The sequence below is a fragment of the Austrofundulus limnaeus genome, unplaced genomic scaffold, assembly GCF_001266775.1.
Source record: "Austrofundulus limnaeus strain Quisiro unplaced genomic scaffold, Austrofundulus_limnaeus-1.0 Scaffold75, whole genome shotgun sequence".
NCBI lineage: Eukaryota > Metazoa > Chordata > Actinopteri > Cyprinodontiformes > Rivulidae > Austrofundulus > Austrofundulus limnaeus.
Genome location: NW_013952477.1, coordinates 687,064 through 690,988, shown reverse-complemented (window position 1 = coordinate 690,988; position 3,925 = coordinate 687,064). Strand labels below are relative to the sequence as shown.

General features: G+C 37.8%; 1 protein-coding gene across 1 annotated transcript in view; it reads left to right on the top strand.

Annotated features, from left to right (window-relative positions):
- Positions 1 to 3,925, top strand: part of LOC106519314 (F-box only protein 6) — a 7,292-nt gene that overhangs the window by 2,028 nt on the left and 1,339 nt on the right. The gene's annotated exons all lie outside the window — the stretch shown is intronic.

Here is a 3,925-nt window from a genome sequence, read left to right as displayed (position 1 = left end):
GCATGTTCGTATGAACCCTTCGTACGAACAAATGTAAGAGAAATTTATGATAAGAATACGAACATGTTCCTGCATGAGGCCCATTGTTTCTATTTTTATTTTTTATTTTTGCTTCAACTATAAATCTAAAGTAAACTAAGTAAAAATATTACTCCTACTTTCAGTGTTGGGTTGTTTGCCATGGAGCTATTCTAAGAAATTTAACCAAACGACTAATTTTAAAATGAAAAATTCCACTTTCCCTTGCGATGCCATTTGATACTCAGCAAAAATTTTCTTTCCAAGAGCTCTCAGTTCCTCTGCAGTCCTGTGGAATCTGCTTTGTGGAATGTCAGTCACAGAGACTTTGGAGATGAGATGGTTGTCAGCTGCTGGTCAGAACAGATTTGATCGGGGTTGTGTTGATTCTCTTCAAAAATGTAAAACTTGTTCCGCATCGACTTTTAACCAATTTTCGTCTGCTTTGCTAAAACGATTTGCCCAAGTCAAGTGTGAGTTTAAAAAACAAAAAAGTTTTACTCACCCAAAAATCCTTTTTGCTCCTACACTTTTACATTTTATTATTTTAATTTTGGTTTTCAACAGATATGATCCGAGTTTTTCTAGAGAAAACTTAAATTCTTAATTTCTGCAGTTCATCGCTTTCTCTGTTACTGTTTTTTTTAATGTGGCGATGGGCACCAATTTCCTTAATTTTGGGAGATTGGAGGATAGTTCGATAAAGTCGGTGGAAAAGATTGACTTCTCATCGACCTCAAGAAAGGTCTGAAAATCAGCCACTGTCCCCTTATGCTGTGAGCGCTACCTAATGTCCAGTTCAAACAAGTTTGAATTGTTTCAACGGTATTGTTCAACGAGTTTCGGTAAAATAAGATTGGAACATTGAAGGTGTATTGTGACCTTCTAACACCTGACAGTGTCAGTTATTTAATGTATCGGCCAAAATCGGAATTGTCAGGTCAGATTTTTTAAAGATCGGTGATCAGCCAGAGAACTGCAATCGGTGCACCCCTACTTCACATTCCTACCTCTTTTCCAAGGTATCTGAATATGTTGGCAGAGCACAGTTTGTGGATGATGACACATTTTAAGACATTAACCATAAAAGTAAAAAAGTAATGGGCAGATAACACTGCCTTGTTATGTACTGTTTCTGGCAGTGTACAGAGCTGATCGTTCAGTTCCAATCCATACTTGATTTTGTTCCTTCTTAAAACAAATAAAAATAACCCAGTTAGAATCTCTCAWAAACTTTTATCTATACAACCTAATTCCACCCCTCCTGTATATATCTGTATCTGTAGCTTCTAAATTTAAAGGGGACCTATCATGCAAAATTCACTTTTTAAAGTTTTTTTTAACTCAACTTTGGGTATGTACTTCTTAAAAAAACAGTCCTAGGACCAAAAAAAAATGCACCCAGGGGCATATTTACTGTATGTAAATGTATTTTTAATGTATATAACAACAAGTTTTATACTTCCGTTATTTTGTGATGTCACAAGCTGTACGACAACCCACCGGAACCTGCATTCAGCCCCTTACCTAGCAACCCCCGGGTGAGACTCCACCTCCTCAGTATAAAAAGCCATCACGTTGTTGTTGTGTATTGCGCAGCTCATTTCACAACAAGTCTCCAATAGGGGAATGGGTAGAGTGTTGGACCAGAGAGTGGGAGACCAGGGTTTGAAACGGGCATGGACACAACTTAATTATTTATTTATTTTCGTTCGTTATGAACACATTTTCTCATGTAGCTCTGTTGTTTAGCTTATTAAAGCCTTGTTAAAGATGATTTGTTCGAGTTACTGAGGTATTTTGACCGCTGCTGCTCCCTGCTCTGGTAACAGCATGCAGAGTGAGCGCAGAGCAGAGGAGGCGGAGAAAGAAAAAAAGAAGCTGCGACCACGACTCTGCCTCTGGGTCTCATATGGTTGTACAACGGAGCTTCTGCTATTATTAGCCATGCTAACGTAAACRCTGGCTTTGGAGGGCGGAGTTAATGTCAACAGATTTTTGGAGGGCGTTACCAACAGAGCTCATTAACATAAACAGCTCTTCTGAAYGGAAGTCAGAGCAGGCAGAACTAGAAAGCGGGAAATTTTATTATCTGAGAATTATTTTGTGCATTAAATTGAATGAACATGGTCTGGATAGCCCACAGACATRCCATAAAAATTTCTAGGACCCATAATTGGTCTCCTTTAAATGGATCCTTGCCAGGTTTTCTTTTTGGGATAACATCTGCTTCTTACTGCACACTTGGTAAGCTTCTCTGTATCCACACTATTTTATTTAAAAAATTGAATAACTTCAGGAGTTTTGATTCTTTTGCATAGAATAATCATCATCACCATGTTGTGGAGAAATGAAAAGAAATTTCATTTAATTTTGTATGGTAAACTATACAATCCTGAATGACAATAAAGTTGAAGGAGAATCAGGCTGTGGAGCTAAAGTCTTATCAGATCGAGCTGCTGGTTCAAAGGTTGATTCAGCGATACATGAAGCCTTGTGTTGCTGAGGCATTGTGTGTCTGTGTGTGTGATTGTGTTCAAGTGATGTTGAATGCTAATACGAAGCTGTAACAGACGATCATGCTATGCTAGCTGTTCCAACCCCTGATTGCTGCAGGGGCGTGTCTGAGAGAGAAGCTTTTATATCTGAACACTGCAGCTGTGAGGAAACCGTTGAGAAGACACGTCACCGTGGAGAGCTGTTAACCAATATGATGAGCCTGCAGTACCACTGCTCTACCCATATGAGCAGCAAAAACACGTTTTTAGACCAAGTATTACAGATTTCAACAAATATGTACAAAATCGTTAAAATTAGCACAGAAACAGTACTATAACATTTTAGACATATTCTAGACAGTTTATCAGCTAAAAAAAGTTAATTTTGGGGTAAGTTACACTTTAAATTGAATTGATTGAAACTTGCTCTTCTCTCATAGAGGTTGGCTTATCTTTACTAAAAGCTCTCACCAAAGGAAATGTTTCCTTTATTGTATTCTTTCTTTGTTCCTTCTTATTTTCCACACCTGGAAACAGGTTCACTGTTGTGATTACAGTCTTGTCTTCCTTTAACTGGATATTCAAAATTTATTCAATCTCCTCTTATCCAGTTTTTGTTCTTTATCACTAATGTGTGTTATTCTAGAGGCTTTGTTGCAAAATCCTTTCCAGTTGGCTTTTTTTACTTTGATGCAATCCTGACTACAGATTGTGTTCTATTTTTGTTGTTGTTGTTCTTGTTTTGAATCAAGTGTTACCTGTTATGGGTTTCTTTAACAGCCTGAATGCTCCTTCTTTGTTTGAACAGCCTGGTGACGCTCTTCCATCCATCACGGCACCATTTGCTGTGTCATTCTATTTTTACTCTTAGGTACTGCGCTCTCAGCAGTTCAACAACACAACTATTCACCTCATCTATATCAATAAAAAAAATCTTTCCTTGCCATTACACCATCATGTAACMCCCCCCCCCCCCCCCTATTCAYATCCTGACCACTGGTTTAAATCTTGTCCAGGGAGGTGATTTTTGTTTGTTTTTTGAGGAACCATCACAAGCAGCGATCACCTAAGAAGTGATTAACAGGGTCATATTGAATGTGGGAAGTAGCTTATGAAATTTGTTTTTATAATGTTATCTGAGAAGGGTGATTAATTTATAACTGTGCTCATGATACACAGACCCCTCGGGACTTTCCTCTTTTGAAACCTGAATCATCTGGAAGAGTCATTTTACTTTGGAGAGCTCATGCAGCCTGAGCTCCGAGGTGTGTGTGGCAGACATTAAAACAAAGTTTTGCAAACCCCAAATAGTTATTTTTCACATATATATATAAATGTATAATTTTTTACATTTAAAAACTGAAAATTAAAAATACCATTGAGCTGCATATTGGCGCCAACAACTGAGT